This window comes from Helianthus annuus, chromosome 10, assembly GCF_002127325.2.
Source record: "Helianthus annuus cultivar XRQ/B chromosome 10, HanXRQr2.0-SUNRISE, whole genome shotgun sequence".
Classification (NCBI taxonomy): Eukaryota; Viridiplantae; Streptophyta; class Magnoliopsida; order Asterales; family Asteraceae; genus Helianthus; species Helianthus annuus.
The window spans coordinates 30,852,213-30,874,058 of NC_035442.2; the positions used below are offsets into that span (position 1 = coordinate 30,852,213).

Consider the following 21,846-nt stretch of genomic DNA (forward strand, 5'->3'; position numbering starts at 1 on the left):
TAGTCTTTGAAAACAAGCCCACGCTTTTTTTGGAAAGCAGCATTTCTAACGAATGTTTCTAAATCTAAGGAGACTGCGCATTTCTTTATAACAATTGTTGCTTCTATGGTTAATGTATAGACCCCTCTAAACATTTTGTTGTGCCAAACTATGTACAGCACACAGTATGCCCTAATTTAACTATCTCCTGTAGCCATTGAAAACTTACCCGTAGCCATTGAAAACTTACCCAGGCGCGAAGTGCGTTAAGGTTTGAATTATATTCACACCCATATTATCAACTCCGCCGCAACGCGCGGGTTCCCCACTATCTATATCTATGATTAACCTAAAGCACGATCTGTGTAATTTATCCACCAATCGTCTCATCCATAACCAAACTATTTACTAGACACATACTATAAACCACCTTTCCAATCAACACAAGAATCAATCAATACTAAAATGAATACACATCACATGGGTATCATTACCACTCAAATAAATGTTTAAACAAACTTATCATTAAACTAAGTTGGATTACCATTTGTTAACCGATGTTTGATGTAAGTATTTGGTTAGTTACATAGACATAACATATATCAAGTGACCTAACAACTTTGGGCAGGAGCTATGTGAATTCTTACAAAATATAATTTCCCTAACTAAGTTAACTATTTCGGCAATTAACAATTAAGTAATGTACCATACCACGCCCAACGATTCACAGAACCAAACAATATCATAAAAAATATATGAACCCAATTGTCAGAATTCATAAACATTCAAGTATTTAATTGTTATGAGTTATGTGAACCCACGTGAACCTCTTTAGTTCTTGTGGGCCTTCTAACTTGAAAACAGCCCTCCCTTTAATTCAACTTTTTTAAATTGTTTCCGAGCCCAATACTTCCATCAGTAATCCATACCAAGAATTTTCGTTTTGTATACTTGGAATCATATAAATTTTAATCAAATATAATATATTAATATTATTAATTATCAACCATAAAAAATTGACAAGAATTAATTGCCAAAATCGTCCCTGTGGTTTGGGTACGTTTGCCATTTTCGTCCAAAATGATCTTTTTGTACCATTTTGCCCTCCACGTTTAACATTTTTTACCACTTTCATCCAAATGAATAACTTAATTAAAAAAATACCATTTAACGAGGGGTATGTTTGAAATTTTACATTTATAAATAGGGTATGTTTGAAAATTTACCCTTTTGTACCCTGAAACGAATTAGGGGTGCAGATCGATGCTCTGTTCGGTGAAGTCCAATGGAGAACCTATTTCTGGATAAAAAATAGGGCGACAATGGGGGACTTGGATCGGGAACATTGGTGAAGGTTTGATATAACCGAATAAGGTTAATGGGGTAGTATGGTGTCTGCAGCCAATATTTGGCCCAGTCTCGGTTTCAGTTTTCATTTTACTTCCTTCTGCATGCAGTATGTTCCAGCAAGGGGTTGCGGGTTCGGTTGTATAACATTGCTCTTGCCTTCCAAAAAAGTAATATATTCTCTTTTCGTAAACGAAAAGTCCAACAATCACTTATAATCATATTTAAAATTCATATAACGTAAAAGAGGGCGATGTTATATTGGATATATATTTTCTGTTTGAATTGTTTGATTATTTGATTGTTGGACCATTGGTGTGAAGTATTTGACTTGTTATACATATAAATTTAGTGCATTTAAAATAATTTATCCTATAATTAAGTTATCTATTAAATTTAATAAATGGGATTTTTATTTTTGAATGTTACAATGTGGAATCATCTTCTAGGTTTGCAGCAGTCATGGAGGTTTGAATCCTGGTTGGGTTACCATATTTGCAGACAATCATGGTGGTATTAGGGTTTGGGGTTCTAAAATTGAAGAAGATAAAACCCATATCAATGCGTAGGTTTTTTTTTTTATTTTGGTGTTTTTTAACTAAGTTAGTCATTTGAATGAAAATGGCAAAAAATGTCAAGCGTGCGGGGCAAAATGGTACTAAAAGGTCATTTTAGACGAAAATGGCAAACGTACTCAAACCTCAGAGACAATTTTGGCAATTAATTTGATTGACAATAACAATATATAAACTTCATTTAAAGATTCATCCTGTCTTCTCAACTTTAGCTTAGTTACACCGTTTTAACTTTTAGTCAAATATAATATATTAATATTATTAACTAGCTTTAGATCCCGTGTGTTATACGGGTTGGTAAAAGAAATTTCTTCATTAATACCGCTGACATTAAATATTATACTTTTATACACGTTAAAACACAAACGAATATATTAGACTACAACGACAAATTGAAATACATGAATATGCAACGATCACAATTCGTTGAAAATCTCTTTATAAACCACATTAGTTGTTTTATCTGAAGGTTTGTCGTTATCAAGTATGGGTATTTTGACTCCATCTCGTGTTTTTACTCTTGATAAAGCAACATACAATTGAACATGAGAGAAGACAGGTTGTTTCAAGTACAAAACAACTTTAAAGGTGGTCCAGTTTATTTTGTCATAATTTGAAAAGCTTTATAAACTACATTTGTCGTTTTATAAGTAGGTTTGCCGTCGGTGTCCAAAATCAAAAGTTTAACTCCTTGTCTGGTTTTTACTCTGGATAAAGCAACATACAGCTGACCGTGGGTGAAAACTGGCTGTTTCAAGTACAGACGAACTCTAGACAGTGATTGACCCTGGCTCTTGTTGATTGTCATTGCGAAACATACAACCAACTGAAGTTGTCACATTTGAAACTCAAATGGAATCTTTTTATCTAAAATTCAAAAGCTTAAACTGAAATGCGAAATAAAATAAAACATTTAAGTTATTGTGCCCTCTAGAAAGTGATTGGCCCTGGCTCTGGATAAGCTAAACACATACTTTGCAAAAATAAAATAAAACATTTAAGTTATTATGCCCTCTAAATTCAATATTAGGTAAACTTTAAAGCCATACCTAAACATGAAATATATCAAATAGGTAATCTTTATGCTACTGCTCAAGGTCTTCCAAAGCCGTTGAATAGAAAACAAAAATTGTTCACAGGTCAAACTAACCCATTTTGACCCGTATAGAAAAAAATACTCATCAAATATGTAATGACTGTAGGTACTACATTATGGGCAGACACCGGGTCATCCTAATCAGTATCAAATGATATTCTTTAAAGAACTATAAAACATGTAAACTTTTTTTCTGAATTTTGAATAACATAAGGTCACCCGGTAAAAGAGCTAATGGAAACCATATTCATAATTTAAAACAGTACATATAAAAGAAACAATGACTCGTCGAGATCTTCAGATTGTTGAGCCGGTTCTCAGTCTAGGTACTGCTAGAGAATTATGTGGTCATCTTCGTGCATAACTCATACTAAATAAATTTGTTACCATATATGATAAGGATATGACCCTGAAAATAAAATTCCAGTTAAGTTAGATAAGGTACAAATTACCAAGAAAATAAGTTTTCACATAAGAGAAAAGGCACCAATATACCTGAAGTTGCAGAGAGTATGAACACTAATGTGGACTTTAGAGGTGCAGAAAGATTGAACTTGACACTTAAATCCTAATAAATCTATTTCTTGTAAGAAGGCCATTGATTCAAAGTATACATAGGAAGGATTTAGCAAACTAAACTCACTTGACATTTGAATCCTTAACACCCTTTTACATGAAAGAAAGAATTGAAACTTGAATACTTAAGGATCTGTGGTGGAACACTTTACTGGATCACGGGTCAAATGAGCCAAATCTAAAAGTTTAACTAATAAGAGGACAGGTCAAACAGGTTGAAGGTTTTCCAATGTCTATTTCTAATGCATACAAAATCCCGAATCTTTCTATATAAAGATCCAAATTATTATTGTAAAAGTATTGTTTTTATAACCAAAATTAGTGCATTAGTTGTTTATAAAAATAACACCAAACATACTCGGTATGAAAAAAGAAAAATACTTTGCAAAAATAAAATAAAACATTTAAGTTATTATGCCCTCTAAATTCAATATTAGGTAAACTTCAAAGCCATACCTAAACATGAAATATATCAAATAGGTAATCTTTATGCTACTGCTCAAGGACTTCCAAAGCCGTTGAATAGAAAACAAAAATTGTTCACAGGTCAAACTAACCCATTTTGACCCGTATAGAAAAAATACTCATCAAATATGTAATGACTGTAGGTACTACATTATGGGCAGACACCGGGTCATCCTAATAAGTATCAAATGATATTCTTTATAGAACTATAAAACATGTAAACTTTTTTTTTCTGAATTTTGAATAACATAAGGTCACCCGGTAAAAGAGCTAATGGAAACCATATTCATAATTTAAAACAGTACATATAAAAGAAACAATGACTCGTCGAGATCTTCAGATGGTTGAGCCGGTTCTCAGTCTAGGTACTGCTAGAGAATTATGTGGTCATCTTCGTGCATAACGCATACTAAATAAATTTGTTACCATATATGATAAGGATATGGCCCTGAAAATAAAATTCCAGTTAAGTTAGATAAGGTACAAATTACCAAGAAAATAAGTTTTCACATAAGAGAAAAGGCACCAATATACCTGAAGTTGCAGAGAGTATGAACACTAATGTGGACTTTAGAGGTGCAGAAAGATTGAACTTGACACTTAAATCCTAATAAATCTATTTCTTGTAGGAAGGCCATTGATTCAAAGTATACATAGGAAGGATTTAGCAAACTAAACTCACTTGACATTTGAATCCTTAACACCCTTTTACATGAAAGAAAGAATTGACACTTGAATACTTAAGGATCTGTGGTGGAACACTTTACTGGATCACGGGTCAATTTTAGTTCCTTTTAATTTCATAATATCACACGAGTCAAATGAGCCAAATCTAAAAGTTTAACTAATAAGAGGACAGGTCAAACAGGTTGAAGGTTTTCCAATGTCTATTTCTAGTGCATACAAAATCCTGAATCTTTCTATATAAAGATCCAGATTATTATTGTAAAAGTATTGTTTTTATAACCATAATTAGTGCATTAGTTGTTTATAAAAATAACACCAAACATACTCGGTATGAAAAAAGAAAAATACTTTGCAAAAATAAAATAAAACATTTAAGTTATTATGCCCTCTAAATTCAATATTAGGTAAACTTTAAAGCCATACCTAAACATGAAATATATCAAATAGGTAATCTTTATGCTACTGCTCAAGGTCTTCCAAAGCCGTTGAATAGAAAACAAAAATTGTTCACAGGTCAAACTAACCCATTTTGACCCGTATAGAAAAAATACTCATCAAATATGTAATGACTGTAGGTACTACATTATGGGCAGACACCGGGTCATCCTAATAAGTATCAAATGATATTCTTTATAGAACTATAAAACATGTAAACTTTTTTTTCTGAATTTTGAATAACATAAGGTCACCCGGTAAAAGAGCTAATGGAAACCATATTCATAATTTAAAACAGTACATATAAAAGAAACAATGACTCGTCGAGATCTTCAGATTGTTGAGCCGGTTCTCAGTCTAGGTACTGCTAGAGAATTATGTGGTCATCTTCGTGCATAACTCATACTAAATAAATTTGTTACCATATATGATAAGGATATGACCCTGAAAATAAAATTCCAGTTAAGTTAGATAAGGTACAAATTACCAAGAAAATAAGTTTTCACATAAGAGAAAAGGCACCAATATACCTGAAGTTGCAGAGAGTATGAACACTAATGTGGACTTTAGAGGTGCAGAAAGATTGAACTTGACACTTAAATCCTAATAAATCTATTTCTTGTAAGAAGGCCATTGATTCAAAGTATACATAGGAAGGATTTAGCAAACTAAACTCACTTGACATTTGAATCCTTAACACCCTTTTACATGAAAGAAATAATTGACACTTGAATACTTAAGGATCTGTGGTGGAACACTTTTTAGGATCACGGGTCAAATGAGCCAAATCTAAAAGTTAAACTAATAAGAGGACAGGTCAAACAGGTTGAAGGTTTTCCAATGTCTATTTCTAATGCATACAAAATCCCGAATCTTTCTATATAAAGATCCAGATTATTATTATAAAAGTATTGTTTTTATAACCAAAATTAGTGCATTAGTTGTTTATAAAAATAACACCAAACATACTCGGTATGAAAAAAGAAAAATACTTTGCAAAAATAAAATAAAACATTTAAGTTATTATGCCCTCTAAATTCAATATTAGGTAAACTTCAAAGCCATACCTAAACATGAAATATATCAAATAGGTAATCTTTATGCTACTGCTCAAGGACTTCCAAAGCCGTTGAATAGAAAACAAAAATTGTTCACAGGTCAAACTAACCCATTTTGACCCGTATAGAAAAAATACTCATCAAATATGTAATGACTGTAGGTACTACATTATGGGCAGACACCGGGTCATCCTAATAAGTATCAAATGATATTCTTTATAGAACAATAAAACATGTAAACTTTTTTTTTTCTGAATTTTGAATAACATAAGGTCACCCGGTAAAAGAGCTAATGAAAACCATATTCATAATTTAAAACAGTACATATAAAAGAAACAATGACTCGTCGAGATCTTCAGATGGTTGAGCCGGTTCTCAGTCTAGGTACTGCTAGAGAATTATGTGGTCATCTTCGTGCATAACTCATACTAAATAAATTTGTTACCATATATGATAAGGATATGACCCTGAAAATAAAATTCCAGTTAAGTTAGATAAGGTACAAATTACCAAGAAAATAAGTTTTCACATAAGAGAAAAGGCACCAATATACCTGAAGTTGCAGAGAGTATGAACACTAATGTGGACTTTAGAGGTGCAGAAAGATTGAACTTGACACTTAAATCCTAATAAATCTATTTCTTGTAGGAAGGCCATTGATTCAAAGTATACATAGGAAGGATTTAGCAAACTAAACTCACTTGACATTTGAATCCTTAACACCCTTTTACATGAAAGAAAGAATTGACACTTGAATACTTAAGGATCTGTGGTGGAACACTTTACTGGATCACGGGTCAATTTTAGTTCCTTTTAATTTCATAATATCACACGAGTCAAATGAGCCAAATCTAAAAGTTTAACTAATAAGAGGACAGGTCAAACAGGTTGAAGGTTTTCCAATGTCTATTTCTAGTGCATACAAAATCCTGAATCTTTCTATATAAAGATCCAGATTATTATTGTAAAAGTATTGTTTTTATAACCATAATTAGTGCATTAGTTGTTTATAAAAATAACACCAAACATACTCGGTATGAAAAAAGAAAAATACTTTGCAAAAATAAAATAAAACATTTAAGTTATTATGCCCTCTAAATTCAATATTAGGTAAACTTTAAAGCCATACCTAAACATGAAATATATCAAATAGGTAATCTTTATGCTACTGCTCAAGGTCTTCCAAAGCCATTGAATAGAAAACAAAAATTGTTCACAGGTCAAACTAACCCATTTTGACCCGTATAGAAAAAATACTCATCAAATATGTAATGACTGTAGGTACTACATTATGGGCAGACACCGGGTCATCCTAATAAGTATCAAATGATATTCTTTATAGAACTATAAAACATGTAAACTTTTTTTTCTGAATTTTGAATAACATAAGGTCACCCGGTAAAAGAGCTAATGGAAACCATATTCATAATTTAAAACAGTACATATAAAAGAAACAATGACTCGTCGAGATCTTCAGATTGTTGAGCCGGTTCTCAGTCTAGGTACTGCTAGAGAATTATGTGGTCATCTTCGTGCATAACTCATACTAAATAAATTTGTTACCATATATGATAAGGATATGACCCTGAAAATAAAATTCCAGTTAAGTTAGATAAGGTACAAATTACCAAGAAAATAAGTTTTCACATAAGAGAAAAGGCACTAATATACCTGAAGTTGCAGAGAGTATGAACACTAATGTGGACTTTAGAGGTGCAGAAAGATTGAACTTGACACTTAAATCCTAATAAATCTATTTCTTGTAGGAAGGCCATTGATTCAAAGTATACATAGGAAAGATTTAGCAAACTAAACTCACTTGACATTTAAATCCTTAACACCCTTTTACATGAAAGAAAGAATTGACACTTGAATACTTAAGGATCTGTGGTGGAACACTTTACTGGATCACGGGTCAATTTTAGTTCCTTTTAATTTCATAATATCACACGAGTCAAATGAGCCAAATCTAAAAGTTTAACTAATAAGAGGACAGGTCAAACAGGTTGAAGGTTTTTCAATGTCTATTTCTAGTGCATACAAAATCCCGACTCTTTCTATATAAAGATCCAGATTATTATTGTATTAGTATTGTTTTTATAACCATAATTAGTGCATTAGTTGTTTATAAAAATAACACCAAACATACTCGGTATGAAAAAAGAAAAATACTTTGCAAAAATAAAATAAAACATTTAAGTTATTATGCCCTCTAAATTCAATATTAGGTAAACTTTAAAGCCATACCTAAACATGAAATATATCAAATAGGTAATCTTGATGCTACTGCTCAAGGTCATCCAAAGCCGTTGAATAGAAAACAAAAATTGTTCACAGGTTAAACTAACCCATTTTGACCCGTATAGAAAAAATACTCATCAAATATGTAATGACTGTAGGTACTACATTATGGGCAGACACCGGGTCATCCTAATAAGTATCAAATGATATTCTTTATAGAACTATAAAACATGTAAACTTTTTTTCTGAATTTTGAATAACATAAGGTCACCCGGTAAAAGAGCTAATGGAAACCATATTCATAATTTAAAACAGTACATATAAAAGAAACAATGACTCGTCGAGATCTTCAGATTGTTGAGCCGGTTCTCAGTCTAGGTACTGCTAGAGAATTATGTGGTCATCTTCGTGCGTAACTCATACTAAATAAATTTGTTACCATATATGATAAGGATATGACCCTGAAAATAAAATTCCAGTTAAGTTAGATAAGGTACAAATTACCAAGAAAATAAGTTTTCACATAAGAGAAAAGGCACCAATATACCTGAAGTTGCAGAGAGTATGAACACTAATGTGGACTTTAGAGGTGCAGAAAGATTGAACTTGACACTTAAATCCTAATAAATCTATTTCTTGTAGGAAGGCCATTGATTCAAAGTATACATAGGAAAGATTTAGCAAACTAAACTCACTTGACATTTGAATCCTTAACACCCTTTTACATGAAAGAAAGAATTGACACTTGAATACTTAAGGATCTGTGGTGGAACACTTTACTGGATCACGGGTCAATTTTAGTTCCTTTTAATTTCATAATATCACACGAGTCAAATGAGCCAAATCTAAAAGTTTAACTAATAAGAGGACAGGTCAAACAGGTTGAAGGTTTTCCAATGTCTATTTCTAGTGCATACAAAATCCTGAATCTTTCTATATAAATATCCAGATTATTATTGTAAAAGTATTGTTTTTATAACCATAATTAGTGCATTAGTTGTTTATAAAAATAACACCAAACATACTCGGTATGAAAAAAGAAAAAAATAATAATAAAAAAAAGATGAAAAAAAGGTTAGCAAGTCAACCCAACCCGGCTAAAATTTATCCATACCATATTCTACCGGAACCTATTTTGACCCGTTACCCAACCGCCCACTAATTATAATTAAGTCACTTGAGAACCAACAATTCTTTCAAATAAAAAAACCAACTTACTTTGACTCTAATACACTCAACTTTAGCATCTTGAAATCCGTTACCATCAATACGAAGTCTGTAACATACGAAAAATGTAAGCTAGTTGATTTAATGTTGCATGGCTTGTTTTTTTAATTATAAGCACAATCACAATATACATAGCTTTCTCTTTCTCTTTCTCTTTCTCTATATTAGTGTCTAAATTAACTCAGTTTAAATAAATTTTGGTTTAAAACTACTATTTGCAACCATTTGATCTAATACTCCAAAGATATAATAAAAAGTGGTGATGCACTCGGAACCGACACCTTATCTAATGAAACTGATCCGTTAACGCTGACATCATCATCATTATTAGATGCAACTTTTGAACCCTCTACAAATGTAGCAAAAGATAGTTATATTGTTTAAAAAACGAACATTAAAGTTTGCATGTTAAATATTAAAGTTCCATCAAACTCACCCTATGACTCATGATTGAGTTATCTATTTAAAAGGACATCGGCATCATATATTAGCGTTTTATAAATGAATAAAGTTTATGTTTATTGTTCTTGTTTTAAAAATTATGCAATTTTTTCAACAAAAAACACCCAAACGGCAGCTTTTTTTGACAAAAAAACCAAAAAAATGCCGTTTTTTGCCGAAAAAATGCCCAAAATACTGCAGTTTTTTCGACTAAAAAATGCCCAAAACTCTGCATGTTTTGTCGTGTAAAAACTACCAAAATATCTGCAAATTTTTACAACTAAAAACCCCCGAAAACTGCATGTCTTTTCGACTAAAAACTGCCCAAAACTCTGCAATTTTTCGTGTAAAAACTGCCCAAAACTCTGCAGATTTTTGCGACTAAAAACACCCCAAAACTGCATGTGTTTTTGCTTGAAAAATGCCCAACAAAATGCAGTTTTTTTCGATGAAATAGTGCAGTGTTTTAAATAAATTCTGCAGACCGGTTTTTTTCTGCATGTTTATTTCTGCAAACCAGTTTTTTTCGACGAAACTGCCCAAAACTGCATGTTTTTTTCGACTAAAAGCTACCACTTAGATGGGTTGAAGGTTGCTCAAAGTCTATATTCAATGGACACACACGCCTTAATCTTTCTATTAAAAGAGTTAGATTTTAATTATAAGAGTTAAATGCTTGGTTGGTCCCTGTGGTTTTCAAAAGTTGCAGACTTGGTCCTAGTGGTTTACTAATTACACGCTTGGTCCCAAAAGTTGTCAAAAATGCACTCGGTTGGTCCCCAGCCCTAACATCAGTTAAATTTCTCAGTTAACTATGTGTGAAATGACTATATTACCCTTGAACAATTAAAAACCTAAAATTAAGAATTAAAAAACCCACTTCATCATCTTCAACACCATCATCATCTTCATCGAACATTCATCATAAATCAACATCATGTTTTTGAACAACCAATCTGACTTGAACCTAAACTCAATCAAACAAAACCCATCTGTTTTTGAACAAACCTGACCCGAGATAAACTCCGATGGCCAGCCGTCAACCACGTCACCGTCATCTTCCGCCATCATCTTCATCAGACATTCATCATAAATCAACATCATCATCTTCATGATGCCGTCGTCATTTCAGCTCGAAAACATACCTGGAAAGAAAGAAGGCGCTGAGGGTGTTTATCGGAGACACCCAAACCACCGCCGATGGTTGACCGGTTGGTCCGCCGGAAGTGAAATCGAGAGGGGGAGGGGCTGCAATTTTGATTTTTGATGAAGATAGGAGGTTAGGGGGTGTTTGCAGGTGGGAATTCGTCGTGCACAAAACCACCGCCGTGCGTCGGCTAAGCTTGCCGCCGGAAGTGGTGGCCGACACAACACCATCTTGTCTCTCTATCTCTGCATTGCTCAAATCTGTGTATTGTGTGGTTAGTTAGGGTTATGGTGAAGAAGAAAGGGGGTAATCAGTTGAGGATGAGCAAGTGTTTAGGGTTTTCTTTAATTTGAGGAAGATGATAAAGTTCTGGGTTTTTGTTTGTGTGTATATGTTGAAGATAATGTTCAGAGAGAAGAATATAGGAAGGAATAAAGAGGTGTAAGTGGCTGATGAAAAAGTGAAGGGTATTTTGGTCATTTAATATGGACTTAACTGAGAAATTTAACTGATGTTAGGGCTAGGGACCAACCGAGTGCATTTTTGACAACTTTTGGGACCAAGCATGTAATTAGTAAACCACTAGGACCAAGTCTGCAATTTTTGAAAACCACAGGGACCAACCAAGCATTTAACTCTAATTATAATTGTAATAGTATTGTTTTAGTAATCATAATAATGCATTAGTTATTTATATAAAAAAATAGAAAAAAAAGGTTAGTGAGCTAACCCAACCCGGCCGGTTGTTAGCCGTACCAAAATATAACCCATTTCCACCGGCCCCCGTTTTCCAGCTCAACCCACTAACTACTGGTAATTTTCATGCCCTGTAGCGTAGTTAAATTTGTGAGATAATTTAAAGAGTTTTAAGAAGTTATGTATCACATACATGTCCTCAATGGCTTACCATCTCCCTTGAACCAAGTCAATTAGGTGGTGTGGTATTAAGAAGGCTGGTACTGAAGCCTGAAGAGAATCCTCTGCTTGGCCATGCTGGTAAATGATGTAGCTTTAAAGTTGATTCTATCCAGCTAATACTTGGCGATTAAACTATTTTAGGGGCATGCCTACACCTCATTTAGTTGACTTGTTGATGAATGATATACATTGGATAAGCTCCATAAGCTGCAGCATACATACCTAGGTCATTGAGTGGCGTCATCGTGTACTCATAACCATCATAAATATGCCCTCCATAGTATAGTGTGGCCTGGCCCACCGGTTCCCAAAACCGTTTCTCATCTGCAAATTTTTATATAAATTTTGAGAGATCGGTTTAAAGAATGTGTAAACGTGACATCCTCCGTTAACATAAAAGAAATTAATAAAATGGTCAATGTTTTAACGTAGTCAAAGATAAATGATTCAAACGGGTCGAGCAGGTTTCATCGGGTCAAAGTCGCCTATGTTCATGTAAATGCTTATCTTATCTTAAATCATTTTATTTAGAAGAAGTTAATATGATATTTAGGCTAAACTAATCAGAATCAATCGAATTCAGTAATCCATAGATATAGAACTTACACTTGAAACTACAACATCCGCGTAGAGCCAAACCAGTTTCGAATTTTGATTTTTCTTTCAAGCTTCAAATCTGGTGATTTTTTTTTAAGTATGGCCGAACTAAGAACGATATATATTAAAAATCAACTAACTTCAAATATGAGAATCATGGACAACACAAAGACCAACCTATATTCTGCCACATCTATGTCTTCTCATCTCGTTGAGTCTAACCTTCAACCACTTGCACCTTGAGCAACGGTGGTGCCATGTCACCAGCCCACTGAGCATTTGGAATTTGAGCAGATCATTGGTCACCCATACCAAGTGCACCTGCTGCAGGAACTGCCACATAATCATCGACATGTTCAATTACCAGAGAATTGTGCAAATAATTGAGCATTTTAGTGAAAAAAAAATTAAGAACTTTCATGCCTCTAACGCAATAATAACATCAAATATCCTCTACTCTTCAGCCAAATCTTCGGTTCACATAGTTGTAGCCAGACATTTTTATAATATTCAACTTGTAAAAAGACGTATATCAAAGGAAAAATCAAAGTGTCTTTTACTCCAAGCTTCAAAATTAATGCCACGCATATGCTTGTTGAAGAAGAACAATTTTTTTTTGTTCCTATGCCTGTGGATGGAAATCAAACATCAATAATAACCCGATACAAATTGTTTCACAAAATTTCTAAATCTATTTATAAACATGCGAATAGTAAGATCATGGAATAGTGGATCCCTCTGTACTATTGATTAAAAAAATAAACAGCAACATCATGTGCTTTGGGATCTTACAAATAGCTTAGAATGTTCTCGATTAATATAGTATATCCCAAAACTGACCCAACCTGTAAGAAGCGGGTCAATTCAGGTGAGTTTTCCTTACCTTGTGGGTTGATTTGGACAACTCTAAAAAAGGTGTATCAGTCAAACGGGTCATGTAGATTATATTACAAATGATAGAAGAGGTCGCAGAAAACCACCAGCTATCAACATTAGAATAAAAGGATTTATATTTTTTAAGACCTTACCGACCCTGCATACTACCATAGCCGAGGAACTGGCAGCCACATTACCGGCGAGACCACGTTTGGTAACCCATTATTCTGGTATTTGTGATAGCGCGATGCTGCATATTTATGTATTAAGCAAATCCGTGTATTGCGTCTCGCTAGATTGCTAAAGAAAATAATGTTCCCGAAACTTTAAATAAAAAAACTTAAACCATGAATAATAGATTATATTATACAAATAGCTTAGCATATAACTTAGAATGTTCTCGATTAATATAATGTCTTGCAAAACTGACACAACCTTTAAGAAGGGGGTCAATTTGGGTGAGTTTTCCTTACCTCGTGGGTTGATTTGGGCAACTCTAAAAAAACGTATCAGTCAAGCTGGATGGTCTCTAGATGGTTGATGACCGGCCAACACTTAAACTTGTCATGATAGAAGCTTTTGAATCTTTCCTTAAGACATACATGTACAACAAAGGAGGAACCATCATACATATAATTAAATACGAAGCTAGAACAGAACTAATTCTATTTACTCGTAAGCACTCAGAAGAAATGAAAAATAGACAAACCTGGATGACAAAAGCAGTTATGATCAATTGACAGGGTATAGCAGCATATGTTTTCACTTTTTGTGCAGAAGTGATTATCATTAACTCAACTCGACTGAACTCTCATTCCTCTAAACATGCATTTAATCAACACTTAGGGGGCAAACTTTAGGGATCGCTATCAAACGTTTAACATCCCAAATCTGGTTAATCGACTATAAATCAGGTTACTTTCAAGAAACAGTAAATAACAAATGTAGAGCACTACTCAATGGAGTGTGGCAGCATCTGAGAGAACAATTCAAATAAGCGATTATATATTCCAGACCAGCAAATTGCGAGTCTGATTAAAATTGAGTGGCATTAGGTTAGAAAATTAAACATATAATCATTTTAATTGACAAACAGAACAAACCTTATCCAAATTAAACTTCTTTACTATAATATATTTATTAAGAACAAACCCTAGATCTATGATATCAACCAACACAAAAAAACTTCAGACGATTAACGATTAACTGAATACCTAAATTTAAGAATCAACATAGTGCTGGAAGTGAATAACTGCGTCCTTTTTTATCAATCTTTTTCAGCCCTTCGACAAAAAGAAAGAACCAGGATTCAAATTCAAATGATAGATCTTAGTAACTTAATTCACCTACAAAGCGTCCGAAAATAGTATAAAAACATTCGAAAAACAATTATCAAAATTGAACAATTAGACAAATCAATTCAATGTAATCTTTAGCGATTGAACATGTAACATCATAATCGGAAATAGTGTGCTCATATTAATCAAGTAGCAAATAACAAAGAGAAAATTATTGACTTCTGTTACAGCACCTGATTCTGTAACAGAAAATTAATCACTACTGCAAGTTATTCTATTGAGATTACCATATTAATCAATAGTGTACCCACCACAACTTCCTTCATCTTTGACTTCTGTTACAGCACCTGATTCTCTCTAATCTATTGATTCCGACAACGAATCACCTGATCGAAAAGCATACCGATCACTCTTAACAGAGGACAACTTCTTCATTGCATCAACCGTCTTGACACAATTATAAGTTGCACGGTACCCGTCATTAATCAGATCAGTGAACTTGATGAGTCTTGAATGCTAATATCATCAATCCTTTTTGTCATTAAAACAACATTAGCTCTAGCCTTTAGAAGCTTCCCAATGAATTTAAATCGCCTTGCTTAAACAAACATAGGACCGAAAATCCTCAAAAATGAACTTTAATATGTTTTTTTCTAACATGAGCTGCAACATCCATTTCACAACCCTGACCGTGTGAAACACCACCCTGTCTTTGGAAAGAAATCAAATTCATCATTACAAAATTACACAAACTGTAATCTATTACCTAATCTATTACCTAATTAATCAGTGACAAAGTATTAATTGGTCAAATAAGATTAAAGCTGAAAGAATGAGGGTTTCCCTAAAATTAAAAAAAGTACATTCATATCACATTTTCATAAGAACCTCAGTTCACAATCGAGTTGCATCAGGCATATAATATGGGTATATGTTATAATTATCAGAAACAAAAAAAAAACCCTAATTTTTCCTCCGATTTGAGAGAAATCAAATAATAAAATACATAATCAACAGTTTTGATCTAAAAGGCGAACAAATCGCACACTTCATAAACCCTAGGTCATAAATCAATCTACCGATTCAGTTACTCTAACCAATTTGATAGAAAAAAGAACACATACATCAGATTATTGTTCAAGATCTAGATGAAGTCGAATAGTGAAAGCGTACCTTTGGAATCGCCCAAGTAGAATACGGAGGGATTTAGGGTTCTTGATTAGAAGAAGCTTCAATCTCAATTAAATAGGAGAATAAAAAAGGAAACTCAGAGGGATGACGGCGTGAATGAAAAGAGGAGAAATCAAAATCCCGCTCAAAACCAATTATCAGCCATTAGAGCATGTCCACATCATCAAAATGATTGGCTAAGAATAAACCTTGTGGCCTAAGAGAATTCATTTAGTATAATAGATAGATTATCAACCATAAGGATTGACAATAACAATATATAAATTTCGTTTAAAGATTCATCCAGCCTTCTCAAATTTAGCTTAGTTATACCGTTTTAACTTGTTTTCTACGTAACTTATCAGTTTTATAATAACAAATAAGATTAATATACATTTTATGACAATACCAATGTATTGAGGTTGGTTCCGGTACAAACCATATTTATCTTACAAGCCGTGAGAACAGATCCTATCACTTAAAAAAAGTTAAATTAGCACATAACAAAACAATATATACATAAAAGTAGCACTTTTGAATCATATTAGCACATGAAAATTAATCAAGATAATTGATTTTAGCACATATTTGAATGATATTAGCACTTTTCTTAATCAGCACATTGAAAACAAAAGAGAGATCCAAATAAAGAATTAATTGATTGTTAGCATATTTATAGGGAATTCAATATAATTGATATTTTTTAAGATATAATTTTGTGATTTCTCTATAATTGGTTGGATGTCACGTGACACTTTTTAAATGGTTCTTATAATTTGTATGCGAAATGTAGTTTGTATTTGATCATACTCCTGTATTTTAATAACGGTATATTCAATAATGTGTATAACAAACGCACCTATTAAGCTAAAACTGACTTAGGGGCTGTTTGGCTAAGCTTTTCAAAACTACTTATTTGCTTATTTGCTTTTCTAAAAAGCAAATAAGTCAATAAGCTGTTTTGAAAAGCTTTAAAATAGAGCTTTTCAAAATGACTTATTTGCTTATTTGCTTTTCAGAAAGCAAATAAGCAAATAAGTCATTTTGAAAAGCTTAGCCAAACAGCCCCTTAGTGTGGAAGTTCAACACCTTATGTCATATGCTAAACGTAAAGGCGTAAACAAATTGGGCCACTTATTAGCTACTAATATCAGCTTGCTAAAAGCTCAATCAAAATGAAATTAAATGAGTTCGATCGTTAGACCATGTGTAGTGGTTAAGCAAAATAATGCCCCCACCATGGGGCATTATTGGACATGTGGCAGTCCAGTCAGCATCGGGCGTTATTGCAAAAGTGGCGTAGTGGGAATAATGCCTAATAATGCCCCTTCCAATCATTAAACAAAAAAAAAAAAAGCAAACTATTTATCATTGGCCGGTCAAACCTTGGACCACTCCCATTGGCCACATGCAATTCTCTTTCAGCGTTATTATAAAAACGCCAGATTCAATTTTTTGAATTTTTTTTTTAAAAAACGCCCCATGTAATGGGGGGGGGCGTTTTTGAGCGTTTTTTTTTTCAATTTTTTTTAAATACCGCCCCACTACGGGTGGTCTAAAGGGCAAGCCTAAATGGAGGCTTATTCAATAAATGAGTTTAGTTTTACATAGTGAGTTTAACTAGGATTGTAAAAACGAGTTATTATTTCTTGGGGTAAGATCAAATAAAAAGTTCATTTGTCTAAGTAGGATGAGAAGTAATCTTAACCATTCATTTTTCAAATCAATGGTTAAGATGAAAGTGTAGGAGAAAGGAGGAGTGCAAGGGTATATTGGGAAAATCCTATTTATAGACTTTCTCTCTCCACATGCAAGCCACATGCATATTCCACCCTCGTTTTTTAAATGTTCATAACTTTTTTATACGACATTATTTTTTCATAAAAATTTCACCGTAAAATCGAGCGTCTTTTTATCTTTAATTTGAGTAACATATTGCTATATAAAATATGAAGACTAAAAAAACCTACTAAAATGTGTTGTATTTCTATGTTGTATAACATTTTTTGTGCTGGATTTTTGTACTATGTTTGTGCTGAATTTTTTTGTCTTAAATTTTTTTTTTCTCAATTTTTTGTGCTGGATTTTTTTGTACTATATTTTTTTGCTGAATTTTTTCGTGCTATATTTTTTTGTACTAGATTTTTTTGTGCTATATTTTTTGTACTAAATTTTTTGTGCTATATTTTTTGTACTAGATTTTTTTGTTGTATTTTTAAAAAACAAAAGGGGTGTCACATGTCATTTTCACTCCTATTTATAAGGACCAAAATGTCATTCATTCCTACTTATTAGGAGTGTCATATGTCATCATCACAATCCTTCTTAGGCTACTTAGGCAAAATCCACTTTTTAGTGGATCCTTCCCCATAATTTCTATAAGCAAAATATAAGGCTGTAATACACACACATATATATATATATTACATTAAAAATACTATTATATATAAAATATGATAAAGAAATTATATATTAAGTATATAAATAACAACAATTAATAAATAATAAGTAAATTGAGTTTGAGCAGAACTCGAACTTGAAGAATTACATAGAACAATCTTGAGATTTAGGTATTGAGCTCGAAACGAGTCAAACTCAAGGCTAGACTAGCTCGGACCAGTTATCTATATCTCTACAACAATTCAGTCGATTCTCACAAGCATTTGAAACTCAATTTTACTTGACTTGCCATAAATATAGAAACACCTATAATTCAACGTAACATCAATATTATTATCTTATATTTCTAGATTGTTTTCCCAATTAGTATTTTCATAAACTAATAATAACAATAATAAATAACCTTCTTGATTGAGGCTAAAGATTCTCATGTATATCCATGCATAGTTTCTCCAACGTTCAAGAGCTTACCACCTGTTAGAAAAACGAATATTTTAATTAAAATATTTTAATCAAGCAAGGTCGCTAAACATGAGAAGGCTTGTTTAGAGAATCAACATGTGTTTATCCCATTCGCTTTTGATACATTTGGTTCCCTAGTCCCGTGGAATTCCTAAACAGGGTTCAACGGGCTGTGAATAGTAATCTCTCAACCTTTAAGGGTCGTTTCGTCTTTAGCAGGATTGGTTTTGCAATTCAAAAGGGGGTTGCGACGCAGCTTGTTGCCCGTTTACCTGCCACTTATTTGTAATTTGTTACTTTGGCATTTTAATTAAAAAATATTAGAGGGATCAGTCAAATATTTACAACATCATCTCCCAATATAGAGGATCTCCACACGTTTTTCACCATCCTAATTTCAAGCCAATCTTTTCATTATTTCCTTATTTTAGAAGTTGTAATCATGTATAATATTTGATGTTTTTGCCTTCATTGTAATCAATCAATTATTATCAGTTCAATACAATCTCAATTTTCCTCCATACTTGTTAAAATGGCATCAGAGCATGGTTTTTAATCTGCTGATCATCTATCCACCTCATAACCAGTCAAAACCGAGTCACCATGACCAACGAAGGTAACTCGGGTGATGACCTCACCTTACAACTTTCCAACCTGCACAAAAATTCCCAACCAAGAAGCCCAAAACTATCTCATAGTTTATAGATCCAATCTAAACTTAATAGCCAAAACTATGCACTATGGACCCAAATGATTTGGGTCGCCATAGGCGGGAGGTCAAAAAACTTGCTTAAATATTTAACTTCAAACCCACCAGATGAACATCATGAAACCTACAAACAATGGGAACAAGACGACCTAGTCGTCTTTTCATGGTTAATTCAAAACAACGAACTTGTTCTCACGTGCAACCTATCCAAGTTTCCCACCGCAAAAATGATGTGGAATGCCTTGGTGGTCACCTACAACAGCGAAATAGACAAATTACAGACATTCAATCTCCATGTCAAGGCTAATGACATCAAACAAAACAACAGCTCTCTCAAAGAATTTTGGATCACACTTCTAGGAGTATGGGGAGAAATTGACTGGATCGATCCAAACCCGATGGCTTGTCCAGCGGATATCCAAATCTACTAAAAAATTAGGTCCGAACAAAAGTTTTCAAGTTCTTAAACGCCCTTGACCGGAAGTATGACCCCATAAAAAGGGAGATACTCCTGTCAGGGGTGTTTAAAAACTGGAAAAGCTTTTGTTCAGACCTAATTTTTGAGTAGGTGTGATATCCGCAAGATAAGTCATCGGATTTGGATCGATCCAATCAATTTCTCCCCATGCTCCTTGAAGTGTTGCTTCGAGAGAGCTGTTGTTTTGTTTGATGTCATTAGCCTTGACATGGAGATCGAATGTCTGTAATTTGTCTCATCCGCTGCTGTAGGTAACCATCAAGGTGTCCCACAACGTTTTTACGTTTTTGTTCTGGGAAACTCGGTTAGGTTGCCCACGAGAACATGTTCGATGTTTTGAATTAACCATGAAAAATCGGCTAGGTCGTCTTGTTCCCATTGTTCGTAGGTTTCATGATATTTCATCTGATGGGTTTAAAGTTAAATGTTTCAGCAAGTTTTTTGACCTCCTAATGGCGGAAGCTGCATATGCCACTGTTTGCAAAGAAGCCACTCACAGCAACCCTCAATAACACGCAGGGATCGCAACAAGTCTAATAGCTACCGAGATGGAAGGATTAAGGCTCGCAACAAAAGGGTACACCGAGAAGAAGGAAAAGAAGCCTCGATCGGTGAATAAAGAAGACAAACCTCTCTTAAAGTGCGAACACTGTAGTATGACAAAACATATCAAGGACCAATGCTTCCGACTTGTCGGATGGATACCCTGAGTGGCGGTCCGATGGTCATAAGAAGGTCACCAAAGCTACGGGTCTAGGGAAGGAGAAAAGTTCCACCACCGGCAATAGCACTGCTACCGGCACTAAAGACGTTAACCAGAGCACCAGATTTGGAGGGTTGGCGGTAGCTGCTGAGCATAATGGAGAAGATGATGAATTTTAAATGTGCACGGGTAATGGGGTTGAGAGAGAACTTTGGATGGCCTCATCTTATCCTCAAATTATTTACAATTTAACCCATGGAAAATCAAGAGTGTCTAACTGTTTCCACTTTTATAAAAGAAAGCTTTGAAATTTGCAAAAGATACCCAAAATTTAGTAGAAATGCAAATGTGAAGTGCCGATAAATAGTAATCATAAATTTTTAAATATTCGTTTTGAATTTTGATCTGAATTTTCTAAATTTATTTTCTAACACTTTTAATAATATATTTACATATTTATTTTTTTATTTGCATATTAACTTGAAGTGCCGATAAATAGTTTAAGTATTCTCTTTAAATTTTGATCAGAATTTTCTAAATATTATTTTCTAACATTTTTAATAATATGCTATTTTCATCATTTCATTTGTTTTTTTATAACTTGTCTACTTTAACTTTATTTTAGATATCTAACTCCGCATATTAATTTGAAGTGCCGATAAATAGTAATCGTAAATTTTTAAATATTCGTTTTAAATTTTGATCTGAATTTTCTAAATATTATTTTCTAACAGTTTTAGTATTATGCGTAAATATTTATTTATTTACATATTAACTTGAATTGCCAATAAATAGTAATCATAAATTTTTAAGTATTCTCTTTAAATTTTGATCTGAATTTTCTAAATATTATTTTCTAACATTTTTAATAATATGTTATTTTCATCTTTTCATTTTTTTAATAACTTGTCTACGTTAACTTTTTTTTAGAAATCTAACTCCGCAACTATGTTTATTTTTT

The 21,846-nt window shown here is 33.1% G+C and overlaps 1 long non-coding RNA gene across 2 annotated transcripts; it reads right to left on the bottom strand.

Moving 5' to 3' along the window:
• Positions 1-18,638: 18,638 nt before the first annotated feature.
• Positions 18,639-21,101, bottom strand: LOC110884359. Of its 2 annotated transcripts, XR_002561088.2 has the most exons (3): positions 20,813-21,101; positions 18,937-19,007; positions 18,639-18,839 (listed from the first exon to the last, which is right to left on the bottom strand). It is a non-coding gene; the product is annotated as an uncharacterized LOC110884359 (long non-coding RNA). The 2 variants fall into 2 exon arrangements; XR_004869274.1 differs by lacking the exon at positions 18,639-18,839 and having other exon boundaries at positions 18,846-19,007.
• Between the last annotated feature and the right edge of the window lie 745 nt (positions 21,102-21,846).